General features: G+C 38.1%; 1 long non-coding RNA gene across 1 annotated transcript in view; it reads right to left on the bottom strand.

Moving 5' to 3' along the window:
- Window positions 1–13,815, bottom strand: part of LOC309653979 — an 88,652-nt gene extending 74,837 nt beyond the window's left edge. Inside the window, exons 1-3 of the long non-coding RNA XR_014259693.1 lie at window positions 13,617–13,815; window positions 12,391–12,436; window positions 7,404–7,419 (exon numbers count right to left, since the gene is read on the bottom strand). This is a non-coding gene — a long non-coding RNA (uncharacterized lncRNA). The remainder of the gene's footprint in view (window positions 1–7,403; window positions 7,420–12,390; window positions 12,437–13,616) is intronic.
- Between the last annotated feature and the right edge of the window lie 2,860 nt (window positions 13,816–16,675).

Below are 16,675 nucleotides of genomic sequence, written 5' to 3'. Positions count from 1 at the left end.
GATGAACAGACATATGTATGAATCATTGAGCAGATTCTGTACAGCCAGACAATCAAAACACTCTAATCAAATTTACTCCGATAAGAAGTAGAAAATAAATTTAAAAAACAAACATAAGTAAGGAGATATAAACTTCTGGGGGCTTGTCCCAGCACATTCCACTCTAGTTTACAACCTCGGAACACTACCTCCAGGAAGACTCTGCTGCCCTAGTAACAAGTGTTGAGAACGTAATAATGCTGCTGCCTTGTGGCTATTTCCCACAACAGCAGCTTTAAACCCAGTGCCAATGGTTGCTTATAGACTCACAAGAACTGCAGGGCTGTAAATGACACAGGCCCTCAAAAAATGCCCTGGGGTAAGGAATAGGCAAGAAAATTCAACACATGAGAAATTTTTCAAGAAGTCAATAAGAGGAGGGAGGTTGTACTCACTCTTTAAAAAAAAAGGAAAAGAAAAAAAGGGCATGCCTAAAGCTCAGTAAAGGAAATTATTAGCCATATGCAAATTCAAATTCAATAAGGTTTCAGCTCACACCAGTCATGACCAGCAGCAAAAAGTCTACAAACTATAAATGCTGAAGGGGTTTTAGAGAACTGTGTACCTTCTTGGTGCCGGTGGGATGTAAAGTGGTAAGAGCACTAACGAAAACTGAATGGAGCTGCTTGAAAAGGTAAAAATTGAGTTAACATATGATGCGGCAGGGCACCTTTTGGGCCTATAATATAAAACCACCAAAATCGGAAAGACAGATGCAGGCAAATATGCACTGCAGCAATATTGAAATAGCCAAGACATGGAAGCAAAAAAAAGGTCCATAAACAAATGAATGGACAAAGATGAAGTGGTATACGTACCAAATGGAATAGGAGCCTCGGGAAAAAAAGGAACAATGCCGTTTTCACGACTACAGTTGAGCCTACAAATAATCATATAAGGTTAAGTAAGTCAAAAGGGTATGACAAATATCCTATGATATCATTTATACATGTTATCCTAAGATTGCTACCAAAGAACATATTTCCACAGAAAAAGACACTCACAGACTTATCAAGTAAACTAATGGTTAGCCAAAAGGAAAGGTGGGAGGATGGGTAAATTAGGACTATGGGGTTAATATACATATACTAATGTATGTTAAATGTATATAAACATATAACAGATAAATTATATGAATTATATAATCACCAATACCTTTAAAATATACATTCTGTAATCACATACATGGTAACAGGGTCCAAAGGTGAACAGACATAAGTATGAATCATTGAGCAGATTCTGTACAGCCAGACAATCAACACACCCTAATCAAATTTACTCCGATAAGAAATAGAAACTAGGGGCTTCCCTGGTGGCGCAGTGGTTGAGAATCTGCCTGCCAATGCAGGGGACACGGGTTCGAGCCCTGGTCTGGGAAGATCCCACATGCCGCGGAGCAACTGGGCCCGTGAGCCACAACTACTGAGCCTGAGCGTCTGGAGCCTCTGCTCCGCAACAAGAGAGGCCGCGATAGTGAGAGGCCCGCGCACTGCGATGAAGAGTGGCCCCCACTCGCCGCAACTGGAGAAAGCCCTCGCACAGAAACGAAGACCCAACACAGCCAAAAATAAACATAATAAATAAATAATAAAAATTAAAAAAAAAAAAAAAAAAAAAAAAGAAATAGAAACTAAATTTAAAAAACAAACATAAGTAAGGAGACATAAACTTCTGGGGGCTTGTTCCTGCACATTCCACTCTAATTTACAACCTCGGAACCCTACCTCCAGGAAGACTCTTTTGCCCAAGTAACAAGAGTTGAGAACGTAATAATGCTGCCGCCTTGTGGCTGTTTCGCACAAGAGCAGCTTTAAACCCACTGCTAATGGTTGCTTAATAGTCCCAAGGAATGCAGGGCTCTAAATGACACCTGCCCTCAAAAAATGCCCTGGGGTAGGGAATAGGCAGGAAAATTCAACACATGAGAAATTTTTCAAGAAGTCAAGAGACGAGGGAAGTTGTACCTACTCTTTAACAAAAAAAGGAAACGAAGAAAAAGGATATGGTTAAAGCTCAGTATAAGGAATTATTAGCCACATGCGTTTCCAACCTCCAAAAAGGTTTCAGCTCACACCAGTCAAATGGCCATTAGCAAAAAGTCTACAAACTATAAATGCTGAATGGGTTTTAGACAACTCATACCTACTAGCTGCTGGTGGGATGTAAAGTGGTAAAAGCACTAACAAGAACTGAATGGAGCTGCTTTACAAGGTAAAAACTGAGCTACCATATGATGCGGCAGGGCACCTTTGAGCCTATAAACGAAGACCACCAGGATCGGAAAGACAGAGGCAGGCAAATGTGCACTGCAGTAATATTGAAATAGCCAAGACATGAAAGCAAAAAAAAAGGTCCATAAACATATGAATGGAAAAAGAAGAAGTGGTATATGGACTGAATGGAATAGTAAGCTCGGGAAAAAAATGAACAATGCCGTTTTCTGGACTACAGTTGAGCCTTGAAATAATCATATAAGGTTAAGTAAGTGAAAAGGGTATGACAAACAGCCTATGATATCATTTATACATGTTATCCTAAGATTGCTACCAATGAACATATTTCCACAGAAAAAGACACTCACAGACTTATCAAATAAACTAATGGTTAGCCAAAATGAAAGGTGGGAGGATGGGTAAATTAGGACTATGGGGTTAACATACATATACTAATGTATGTTAAATGTATATAAACATATAACATATAAATTACATGAATTATATCATCACCAATACCTTCAAAATATACATTTTGTGATCACATACATGGTAACAGTATCCGAAGATGAACAGACGTATGTATGAATCATTGAGCAGATTCTGTACAGCCAGACAATCAAAACACTCTAATCAAATTTACTCCGATAAGAAATAGAAATTAAATTTAAAAAACAAACATAAGTAAGGAGACATAAACTTCTGGGGGCTTGTCCCAGGACATTCCTCTCTAATTTACAACCTGGGAACACTACATCCAGGAAGACTCCGTTGCCCTAATAACAAGAGTTGAGAATGTAATAATGCTGCCGTCTTGTGGCTCTTTCCCACAACAGCAGCTTTAAACCCAGTGCCAATGGTTGGTTATATAGTCACAAGGACTGCAGGGCTGTAAATGACACAGGCCCACAAAACATGCCCTGGGGTAGGGAATAGGCAAGAAAATTCAACACATGAGAAATTTTTCAAGAAGTCAATAAGAGGAGGGAAGTTGTACTCACTCTTTAAAAAAAAGGAAAACAAAAAAAAGGACATGCCTAAAGCTCAGTATAAGGAATTATTAGCCACATACATATTCAAATTCAAAAAGGTTTAAGCTCACAAGAGTCATGACCATCAGCAAAAAGTCTACAAACTATAAATGCTGAAGGGGTTTTAGAGAACTGTGTACCTTCTAGTTGCTGGTGGGATGTAAAGTGGCAACAGTACTAACACAAACTGAATGGAGCTGCTTGAAAAGGTAAAAATTGAGCTACCATATGATGCGGCAGGGCACCTTTTGGGCCTATAACCTATGACCACCAGAATCGGAAAGACAGAGGCAGGCAAATGTGCACTGCAGCAACATTGAAATAGCCAAGACATGGAAGGAAAAAAAAAGGTCCATAAACAGATGTATGGATAAAGACGAAGTGGTATATGGACAGAATGGAATAGTAGGCTCGTGAAAAAAATGAACAATGCCGTTTTCAGGACTACAGTTGAGCCTAGAAATAATCATATAACGTTAAGTAAGTGAAAAGGGTATGACAAATATCCTATGATATCATTTATATATGTTATCGTAAAATTGCTACCAATGAACATATTTCCACAGAAAAAGACACTCACAGACTTATCAAATAAACTAATGGTTAGCCAAAATGAAAGGTGGGAGGATGGGTAAATTAGGACTATGGGGTTAACATACATATACTAATGTATGTTAAATGTATATAAACATATAACATATAAAGTATATGAATTATATAATCACGAATACCTTTAAAATATATATTCTGTAATCACATACATGGTAACAGGATCCGAAGATGAAGAAACATAAATATGAATCAATGAGCAGATTCTGTACAGCCAGAAAATCAAAACACTCTAATCAGATTTACTCCGATAAGAAATAGAAATTAAATTTAAAAAACAAACATAAGTAAGGAGAGATAAACTTCTGGGGGCTTGTCCCAGCACATTCCACTCTAATTTCCAACCTTGGAACACTACCTCCAGGAAGAGTCTTTTGCCCCATTAACAAGAGTTGAGGACGTAATAATGCTGCCGCCATGTGGCTGTTTCCCACAGCAGCAGCTTTAAACCCAGTGCCAATGGTTGCCTACATAGTCACAAGGACTGCAGGGCTGTAAATGACACAGGCCCTCAAGAAATGCCCTGGGGTAGGGAATAGGCAAGAAAATTCAACACATGAGAAATTTTTCAAGAAGTCAATAAGAGGAGGCAAGTTGTACTCACTCTTTAAAAAAAAGGAAAACAAAAAAAGGACATGCCTAAAGCTCAGTATAAGGAATTATTAGCCACATGCAAATTCAAATTCAAAAAGGTTTCAGCTCACACCAGTCATAACCATCAGCAAAAAGTCTACAAACGATAAATGCTGAAGGGGTTTTAGAGAACTATGTACCTTCAAGCTGCTGCTGGGATGTAACGTGGTAACAACACTAATGCAAACTGAATGGAGATGCTTGAAAAGGTAAAAATTGAGCTACCATATGATGCGGCATGGCACCTTTTGGGCCTATAACCTAAGACCACCAGAATCTGAAAAACACAGGCAGGCCAATGTGCACTGCAGCAATATTGAAATAGCCAAGACATGGAAGCAGAAAATAGGTCCATAAACAGATGAATGGACAAAGACGAAGTGGTATACGTACCAAATGTAATAGTAGCCTCGCGAAAAAAATGAACAATGCCGTTTTCAGGACTACAGTTGAGCCTAGAAATAATCATATAAGGTTAAGTAAGTGAAAAGGGTATGACAAACATCCTATGATATCATTTATACATGTTATCCTAAGATTGCTACCAATGAACATATTTCCACAGAAAAACACACTCACAGACTTACCAAAGAAACTAATGGTTAGCCAAAATGAAAGGTGGGAGGATGGGTAAATTAGGACTATGGGGTTAACATACATATACTAATGTATGTTAAATGTATATAAACATATAACAGATAAACTATATGAATTATATAATCACCAATACCTTTAAAATATACATTCTGTGATCACATACATGGTAACAGGGTCCGAAGGTGAACAGACATAAGTATGAATCATTGAGCAGATTCTGTACAGCCAGACAATCAACACACTCTAATCAAATTTACTCCGACAAGAAGTATAAATTAAGTTTAAAACACAAACATAAGTAAGGAGACATAAACTTCTGGGGCTTGTCCCAGCACATTCCACTCTAATTTACAACCTTGGAAAACTGCCTCCAGGAAGACTCAGTTGACCTAGTAACAAGAGTTGAGAACGTAATAATGCTGCCGCCTTGTGGCTGTTTCCCACAACAGCAGCTTTAAACCCAGTGCCAATGGTTGCTTATATAGTCACAAGGACTGCAGGGCTCTAAATGACACAGGCCCTCAAAACATGCCCTGGCGTAGGCAATAGGCAAGAAAATTCAACATATGAGAAATTTTTCAAGAAGTCAATAAGAGGAGGGAAGTTGTACTCACTCTTTAAAAAAAAAGGAAAAGAAAAAAAAGGACATGCCTAAAGCTCAGTATAAGGAATTATAAGCCACAAGCAAATTCAAATTCAAAAAGGTTTCAGTTCACACCAGTCATAACCATCAGCAAAAAGTCTACAAACGATAAATGCTGAGGGGGTTTTAGAGAACTGTGTACCTTCTGGCTGCTGGTGGGATGTAAAGTGGCAACAGCACTAACGCAAACTGAATGGAGCTGTGCTTGAAAAGGTAAAAATTGAGCTACCATATGATGCGGCAGGGCACCTTTTGGGCCTATAACCTAAGACCACCAGAATCGGAAAGACAGAGGCAGGCAAATGTGCACTGCAGCAATATTGAAAGAGCCAAGACATGGAAGCAAAAAAAGGTCCATAAACAGATGACGGGAAAAAGAAGAAGTGGTAAATGGACAGAATGGAATAGTAGCCTCGGGAAAAAAATGAACAATGCCGTTTTCAGGACTACAGTTGAGCCTAGAAATAATCATATAACGATAAGTAAGTCAAAAGGGTATGACAAATGTCCTATGATATCATTTATACATGTTATCCTAAGATTGCTACCAATGAACATATTTCCACAGAAAAAGACACTCACAGACTTATCAAATAAACTAATGGTTAGCCAAAATGAAAGGTGGGGGGATGGGTAAATTAGGACTATGGGGTTAACATGAATATACTAATGTAAGTTAAATGTACATAAACATATAACATATAAATGATATGAATTATATAATCACCAATCCCTTCAAAATATACATTCTGTAATCACATACATGGTAACAGGTTCCGAAGATGAACAGACATATGTATGAATCATTGAGCAGATTCTGTACAGCCAGACAATCAAAACACTCTAATCAAATTTACTCCGATAAGAAGTAGAAAATAAATTTAAAAAACAAACATAAGTAAGGAGATATAAACTTCTGGGGGCTTGTCCCAGCACATTGCACTCTAGTTTACAACCTCGGAACACTACCTCCAGGAAGACTCTGCTGCCCTAGTAACAAGTGTTGAGAACGTAATAATGCTGCTGCCTTGTGGCTATTTCCCACAACAGCAGCTTTAAACCCAGTGCCAATGGTTGCTTATAGACTCACAAGAACTGCAGGGCTGTAAATGACACAGGCCCTCAAAAAATGCCCTGGGGTAAGGAATAGGCAAGAAAATTCAACACATGAGAAATTTTTCAAGAAGTCAATAAGAGGAGGGAGGTTGTACTCACTCTTTAAAAAAAAAGGAAAAGAAAAAAAGGGCATGCCTAAAGCTCAGTAAAGGAAATTATTAGCCATATGCAAATTCAAATTCAATAAGGTTTCAGCTCACACCAGTCATGACCAGCAGCAAAAAGTCTACAAACTATAAATGCTGAAGGGGTTTTAGAGAACTGTGTACCTTCTTGGTGCCGGTGGGATGTAAAGTGGTAAGAGCACTAACGAAAACTGAATGGAGCTGCTTGAAAAGGTAAAAATTGAGTTAACATATGATGCGGCAGGGCACCTTTTGGGCCTATAATATAAAACCACCAAAATCGGAAAGACAGATGCAGGCAAATATGCACTGCAGCAATATTGAAATAGCCAAGACATGGAAGCAAAAAAAAGGTCCATAAACAAATGAATGGACAAAGATGAAGTGGTATACGTACCAAATGGAATAGTAGCCTCGGGAAAAAAAGGAACAATGCCGTTTTCACGACTACAGTTGAGCCTACAAATAATCATATAAGGTTAAGTAAGTCAAAAGGGTATGACAAATATCCTATGATATCATTTATACATGTTATCCTAAGATTGCTACCAATGAACATATTTCCACAGAAAAAGACACTCACAGACTTATCAAGTAAACTAATGGTTAGCCAAAAGGAAAGGTGGGAGGATGGGTAAATTAGGACTATGGGGTTAATATACATATACTAATGTATGTTAAATGTATATAAACATATAACAGATAAATTATATGAATTATATAATCACCAATACCTTTAAAATATACATTCTGTAATCACATACATGGTAACAGGGTCCAAAGGTGAACAGACATAAGTATGAATCATTGAGCAGATTCTGTACAGCCAGACAATCAACACACTCTAATCAAATTTACTCCGATAAGAAATAGAAACTAAATTTAAAAAACAAACATAAGTAAGGAGACATAAACTTCTGGGGGCTTGTCCCTGCACATTCCACTCTAATTTACAACCTCGGAACCCTACCTCCAGGAAGACTCTTTTGCCCAAGTAACAAGAGTTGAGAACGTAATAATGCTGCCGCCTTGTGGCTGTTTCGCACAAGAGCAGCTTTAAACCCACTGCTAATGGTTGCTTAATAGTCCCAAGGAATGCAGGGCTCTAAATGACACCTGCCCTCAAAAAATGCCCTGGGGTAGGGAATAGGCAGGAAAATTCAACACATGAGAAATTTTTCAAGAAGTCAAGAGAGGAGGGAAGTTGTACCTACTCTTTAACAAAAAAAGGAAACGAAGAAAAAGGATATGGTTAAAGCTCAGTATAAGGAATTATTAGCCACATGCGTTTCCAACCTCCAAAAAGGTTTCAGCTCACACCAGTCAAATGGCCATTAGCAAAAAGTCTACAAACTATAAATGCTGAATGGGTTTTAGACAACTCATACCTACTAGCTGCTGGTGCGATGTAAAGTGGTAAAAGCACTAACAAGAACTGAATGGAGCTGCTTTACAAGGTAAAAATTGAGCTACCATATGATGCGGCAGGGCACCTTTGAGCCTATAAACGAAGACCACCAGGATCGGAAAGACAGAGGCAGGCAAATGTGCACTGCAGTAATATTGAAATAGCCAAGACATGAAAGCAAAAAAAAAGGTCCATAAACATATGAATGGAAAAAGAAGAAGTGGTATATGGACAGAATGGAATAGTAAGCTCGGGAAAAAAATGAACAATGCCGTTTTCTGGACTACAGTTGAGCCTTGAAATAATCATATAAGGTTAAGTAAGTGAAAAGGGTATGACAAACAGCCTATGATATCATTTATACATGTTATCCTAAGATTGCTACCAATGAACATATTTCCACAGAAAAAGACACTCACAGACTTATCAAATAAACTAATGGTTAGCCAAAATGAAAGGTGGGAGGATGGGTAAATTAGGACTATGGGGTTAACATACATATACTAATGTATGTTAAATGTATATAAACATATAACATATAAATTACATGAATTATATCATCACCAATACCTTCAAAATATACATTTTGTGATCACATACATGGTAACAGTATCCGAAGATGAACAGACGTATGTATGAATCATTGAGCAGATTCTGTACAGCCAGACAATCAAAACACTCTAATCAAATTTACTCCGATAAGAAATAGAAATTAAATTTAAAAAACAAACATAAGTAAGGAGACATAAACTTCTGGGGGCTTGTCCCAGGACATTCCTCTCTAATTTACAACCTGGGAACACTACCTCCAGGAAGACTCTGTTGCCCTAATAACAAGAGTTGAGAATGTAATAATGCTGCCGTCTTGTGGCTCTTTCCCACAACAGCAGCTTTAAACCCAGTGCCAATGGTTGGTTATATAGTCACAAGGACTGCAGGGCTGTAAATGACACAGGCCCACAAAACATGCCCTGGGGTAGGGAATAGGCAAGAAAATTCAACACATGAGAAATTTTTCAAGAAGTCAATAAGAGGAGGGAAGTTGTACTCACTCTTTAAAAAAAAGGAAAACAAAAAAAAGGACATGCCTAAAGCTCAGTATAAGGAATTATTAGCCACATACATATTCAAATTCAAAAAGGTTTAAGCTCACAAGAGTCATGACCATCAGCAAAAAGTCTACAAACTATAAATGCTGAAGGGGTTTTAGAGAACTGTGTACCTTCTAGTTGCTGGTGGGATGTAAAGTGGCAACAGCACTAACACAAACTGAATGGAGCTGCTTGAAAAGGTAAAAATTGAGCTACCATATGATGCGGCAGGGCACCTTTTGGGCCTATAACCTAAGACCACCAGAATCGGAAAGACAGAGGCAGGCAAATGTGCACTGCAGCAACATTGAAATAGCCAAGACATGGAAGGAAAAAAAAAGGTCCATAAACAGATGTATGGACAAAGACGAAGTGGTATATGGACAGAATGGAATAGTAGGCTCGTGAAAAAAATGAACAATGCCATTTTCAGGACTACAGTTGAGCCTAGAAATAATCATATAACGTTAAGTAAGTGAAAAGGGTATGACAAATATCCTATGATATCATTTATATATGTTATCGTAAAATTGCTACCAATGAACATATTTCCACAGAAAAAGACACTCACAGACTTATCAAATAAACTAATGGTTAGCCAAAATGAAAGGTGGGAGGATGGGTAAATTAGGACTATGGGGTTAACATACATATACTAATGTATGTTAAATGTATATAAACATATAACATATAAAGTATATGAATTATATAATCACGAATACCTTTAAAATATATATTCTGTAATCACATACATGGTAACAGGATCCGAAGATGAAGAAACATAAATATGAATCAATGAGCAGATTCTGTACAGCCAGAAAATCAAAACACTCTAATCAGATTTACTCCGATAAGAAATAGAAATTAAATTTAAAAAACAAACATAAGTAAGGAGAGATAAACTTCTGGGGGCTTGTCCCAGCACATTCCACTCTAATTTCCAACCTTGGAACACTACCTCCAGGAAGAGTCTTTTGCCCCATTAACAAGAGTTGAGGACGTAATAATGCTGCCGCCATGTGGCTGTTTCCCACAGCAGCAGCTTTAAACCCAGTGCCAATGGTTGCCTACATAGTCACAAGGACTGCAGGGCTGTAAATGACACAGGCCCTCAAGAAATGCCCTGGGGTAGGGAATAGGCAAGAAAATTCAACACATGAGAAATTTTTCAAGAAGTCAATAAGAGGAGGCAAGTTGTACTCACTCTTTAAAAAAAAGGAAAACAAAAAAAGGACATGCCTAAAGCTCAGTATAAGGAATTATTAGCCACATGCAAATTCAAATTCAAAAAGGTTTAAGCTCACAAGACTCATGACCATCAGCAAAAAGTCTACAAACGATAAATGCTGAAGGGGTTTTAGAGAACTGTGTACCTTCAAGCTGCTGCTGGGATGTAACGTGGTAACAACACTAATGCAAACTGAATGGAGATGCTTGAAAAGGTAAAAATTGAGCTACCATATGATGCGGCATGGCACCTTTTGGGCCTATAACCTAAGACCACCAGAATCTGAAAAACACAGGCAGGCCAATGTGCACTGCAGCAATATTGAAATAGCCAAGACATGGAAGCAGAAAATAGGTTCATAAACAGATGAATGGACAAAGACGAAGTGGTATACGTACCAAATGTAATAGTAGCCTCGCGAAAAAAATGAACAATGCCGTTTTCAGGACTACAGTTGAGCCTAGAAATAATCATATAAGGTTAAGTAAGTGAAAAGGGTATGACAAACATCCTATGATATCATTTATACATGTTATCCTAAGATTGCTACCAATGAACATATTTCCACAGAAAAACACACTCACAGACTTACCAAAGAAACTAATGGTTAGCCAAAATGAAAGGTGGGAGGATGGGTAAATTAGGACTATGGGGTTAACATACATATACTAATGTATGTTAAATGTATATAAACATATAACAGATAAACTATATGAATTATATAATCACCAATACCTTGAAAATATATATTTTGTGATCACATACATGGTAACAGTATCCGAAGATGAACAGACGTATGTATGAATCATTGAGCAGATTCTGTACAGCCAGACAATCAAAACACTCTAATCAAATTTACTCCGACAAGAAGTATAAATTAAGTTTAAAAAACAAACATAAGTAAGGAGACATAAACTTCTGGGGCTTGTCCCAGCACATTCCACTCTAATTTACAACCTTGGAAAACTGCCTCCAGGAAGACTCAGTTGCCCTAGTAACAAGAGTTGAGAACGTAATAATGCTGCCGCCTTGTGGCTGTTTCCCACAACAGCAGCTTTAAACCCAGTGCCAATGGTTGCTTATATAGTCACAAGGACTGCAGGGCTCTAAATGACACAGGCCCTCAAAACATGCCCTGGCGTAGGCAATAGGCAAGAAAATTCAACATATGAGAAATTTTTCAAGAAGTCAATAAGAGGAGGGAAGTTGTACTCACTCTTTAAAAAAAAAGGAAAAGAAAAAAAAGGACATGCCTAAAGCTCAGTATAAGGAATTATAAGCCACAAGCAAATTCAAATTCAAAAAGGTTTCAGTTCACACCAGTCATAACCATCAGCAAAAAGTCTACAAACGATAAATGCTGAGGGGGTTTTAGAGAACTGTGTACCTTCTGGCTGCTGGTGGGATGTAAAGTGGCAACAGCACTAACGCAAACTGAATGGAGCTGTGCTTGAAAAGGTAAAAATTGAGCTACCATATGATGCGGCAGGGCACCTTTTGGGCCTATAACCTAAGACCACCAGAATCGGAAAGACAGAGGCAGGCAAATGTGCGCTGCAGCAATATTGAAAGAGCCAAGACATGGAAGCAAAAAAAGGTCCATAAACAGATGACGGGAAAAAGAAGAAGTGGTATATGGACAGAATGGAATAGTGGCCTCGGGAAAAAGATGAACAATGCCGTTTTCAGGACTACAGTTGAGCCTAGAAATAATCATATAACGATAAGTAAGTCAAAAGGGTATGACAAATGTCCTATGATATAATTTATACATGTTATCCTAAGATTGCTACCAATGAACATATTTCCACAGAAAAAGACACTCACAGACTTATCAAATAAACTAATGGTTAGCCAAAATGAAAGGTGGGGGGATGGGTAAATTAGGACTATGGGGTTAATATGAATATACTAATGTAAGTTAAATGTACATAAACATATAACATATAAATGATATGAATTATATAATCACCAATCCCTTCAAAATATACATTCTGTAATCACATACATGGTAACAGGTTCCGAAGATGAACAGACATATGTATGAATCATTGAGCAGATTCTGTACAGCCAGACAATCAAAACACTCTAATCAAATTTACTCCGATAAGAAGTAGAAAATAAATTTAAAAAACAAACATAAGTAAGGAGATATAAACTTCTGGGGGCTTGTCCCAGCACATTCCACTCTAGTTTACAACCTCGGAACACTACCTCCAGGAAGACTCTGCTGCCCTAGTAACAAGTGTTGAGAACGTAATAATGCTGCTGCCTTGTGGCTATTTCCCACAACAGCAGCTTTAAACCCAGTGCCAATGGTTGCTTATAGACTCACAAGGACTGCAGGGCTGTAAATGACACAGGCCCTCAAAAAATGCCCTGGGGTAGGGAATAGGCAAGAAAATTCAACACATGAGAAATTTTTCAAGAAGTCAATAAGAGGAGGGAGGTTGTACTCACTCTTTAAAAAAAAAGGAAAAGAAAAAAAGGGCATGCCTAAAGCTCAGTAAAGGAAATTATTAGCCATATGCAAATTCAAATTCAATAAGGTTTCAGCTCACACCAGTCATGACCAGCAGCAAAAAGTCTACAAACTATAAATGCTGAAGGGGTTTTAGAGAACTGTGTACCTTCTTGGTGCCGGTGGGATGTAAAGTGGTAAGAGCACTAACGAAAACTGAATGGAGCTGCTTGAAAAGGTAAAAATTGAGTTAACATATGATGCGGCAGGGCACCTTTTGGGCCTATAATATAAAACCACCAAAATCGGAAAGACAGATGCAGGCAAATATGCACTGCAACAATATTGAAATAGCCAAGACATGGAAGCAAAAAAAAGGTCCATAAACAAATGAATGGACAAAGATGAAGTGGTATACGTACCAAATGGAATAGTAGCCTCGGGAAAAAAAGGAACAATGCCGTTTTCACGACTACAGTTGAGCCTACAAATAATCATATAAGGTTAAGTAAGTCAAAAGGGTATGACAAATATCCTATGATATCATTTATACATGTTATCCTAAGATTGCTACCAAAGAACATATTTCCACAGAAAAAGACACTCACAGACTTATCAAGTAAACTAATGGTTAGCCAAAAGGAAAGGTGGGAGGATGGGTAAATTAGGACTATGGGGTTAATATACATATACTAATGTATGTTAAATGTATATAAACATATAACAGATAAATTATATGAATTATATAATCACCAATACCTTTAAAATATACATTCTGTAATCACATACATGGTAACAGGGTCCAAAGGTGAACAGACATAAGTATGAATCATTGAGCAGATTCTGTACAGCCAGACAATCAACACACTCTAATCAAATTTACTCCGATAAGAAATAGAAACTAGGGGCTTCCCTGGTGGCGCAGTGGTTGAGAATCTGCCTGCCAATGCAGGGGACACGGGTTCGAGCCCTGGTCTGGGAAGATCCCACATGCCGCGGAGCAACTGGGCCCGTGAGCCACAACTACTGAGCCTGAGCGTCTGGAGCCTCTGCTCCGCAACAAGAGAGGCCGCGATAGTGAGAGGCCCGCGCACTGCGATGAAGAGTGGCCCCCACTCGCCGCAACTGGAGAAAGCCCTCGCACAGAAACGAAGACCCAACACAGCCAAAAATAAACATAATAAATAAATAATAAAAATTTAAAAAAAAAAAAAAAAAAAAGAAATAGAAACTAAATTTAAAAAACAAACATAAGTAAGGAGACATAAACTTCTGGGGGCTTGTCCCTGCACATTCCACTCTAATTTACAACCTCGGAACCCTACCTCCAGGAAGACTCTTTTGCCCAGGTAACAAGAGTTGAGAACGTAATAATGCTGCCGCCTTGTGGCTGTTTCGCACAAGAGCAGCTTTAAACCCACTGCTAATGGTTGCTTAATAGTCCCAAGGAATGCAGGGCTCTAAATGACACCTGCCCTCAAAAAATGCCCTGGGGTAGGGAATAGGCAGGAAAATTCAACACATGAGAAATTTTTCAAGAAGTCAAGAGAGGAGGGAAGTTGTACCTACTCTTTAACAAAAAAAGGAAACGAAGAAAAAGGATATGGTTAAAGCTCAGTATAAGGAATTATTAGCCACATGCGTTTCCAACCTCCAAAAAGGTTTCAGCTCACACCAGTCAAATGGCCATTAGCAAAAAGTCTACAAACTATAAATGCTGAATGGGTTTTAGACAACTCATACCTACTAGCTGCTGGTGGGATGTAAAGTGGTAAAAGCACTAACAAGAACTGAATGGAGCTGCTTTACAAGGTAAAAATTGAGCTACCATATGATGCGGCAGGGCACCTTTGAGCCTATAAACGAAGACCACCAGGATCGGAAAGACAGAGGCAGGCAAATGTGCACTGCAGTAATATTGAAATAGCCAAGACATGAAAGCAAAAAAAAAGGTCCATAAACATATGAATGGAAAAAGAAGAAGTGGTATATGGACAGAATGGAATAGTAAGCTCGGGAAAAAAATGAACAATGCCGTTTTCTGGACTACAGTTGAGCCTTGAAATAATCATATAAGGTTAAGTAAGTGAAAAGGGTATGACAAACAGCCTATGATATCATTTATACATGTTATCCTAAGATTGCTACCAATGAACATATTTCCACAGAAAAAGACACTCACAGACTTATCAAATAAACTAATGGTTAGCCAAAATGAAAGGTGGGAGGATGGGTAAATTAGGACTATGGGGTTAACATACATATACTAATGTATGTTAAATGTACATAAACATATAACATATAAATTACATGAATTATATCATCACCAATACCTTCAAAATATACATTTTGTGATCACATACATGGTAACAGTATCCGAAGATGAACAGACGTATGTATGAATCATTGAGCAGATTCTGTACAGCCAGACAATCAAAACACTCTAATCAAATTTACTCCGATAAGAAATAGAAATTAAATTTAAAAAACAAACATAAGTAAGGAGACATAAACTTCTGGGGGCTTGTCCCAGGACATTCCTCTCTAATTTACAACCTGGGAACACTACCTCCAGGAAGACTCTGTTGCCCTAATAACAAGAGTTGAGAATGTAATAATGCTGCCGTCTTGTGGCTCTTTCCCACAACAGCAGCTTTAAACCCAGTGCCAATGGTTGGTTATATAGTCACAAGGACTGCAGGGCTGTAAATGACACAGGCCCACAAAACATGCCCTGGGGTAGGGAATAGGCAAGAAAATTCAACACATGAGAAATTTTTCAAGAAGTCAATAAGAGGAGGGAAGTTGTACTCACTCTTTAAAAAAAAGGAAAACAAAAAAAAGTACATGCCTAAAGCTCAGTATAAGGAATTATTAGCCACATACATATTCAAATTCAAAAAGGTTTAAGCTCACAAGACTCATGACCATCAGCAAAAAGTCTACAAATTATAAATGCTGAAGGGGTTTTAGAGAACTGTGTACCTTCTAGTTGCTGGTGGGATGTAAAATGGCAACAGCACTAACGCAAACTGAATGGAGCTGCTTGAAAAGGTAAAAATTGAGCTACCATATGATGCGGCAGGGCACCTTTTGGGCCTATAACCTAAGACCACCAGAATCGGAAAGACAGAGGCAGGGAAATGTGCACTGCAGCAATATGGAAATAGCCAAGACATGGAAGGAAAAAAAAAGGTCCATAAACAGATGTATGGACAAAGACGAAGTGGGTATATGGACAGAATGGAATAGTAGGCTCGTGAAAAAAATGAACAATGCCGTTTTCAGGACTACAGTTGAGCCTAGAAATAATCATATAACGTTAAGTAAGTGAAAAGGGTATATGACAAATATCCTATGATATCATTTATACATGTTATAGTAAAATTGCTACCAATGAACATATTTCCACAGAAAAAGACACTCACAGACTTATCAAATAAACTAATGGTTAGCCAAAATGAAAGGTGGGAGGATGGGT

Source organism: Balaenoptera physalus (assembly GCF_965194825.1).
Source record: "Balaenoptera physalus genome assembly, contig: HAP1_SCAFFOLD_1577, whole genome shotgun sequence".
Classification (NCBI taxonomy): domain Eukaryota; kingdom Metazoa; phylum Chordata; class Mammalia; order Artiodactyla; family Balaenopteridae; genus Balaenoptera; species Balaenoptera physalus.
The sequence above is the reverse complement of the archived record's forward strand: the minus strand, read 5'-3'. Positions and strand labels throughout refer to the sequence as shown.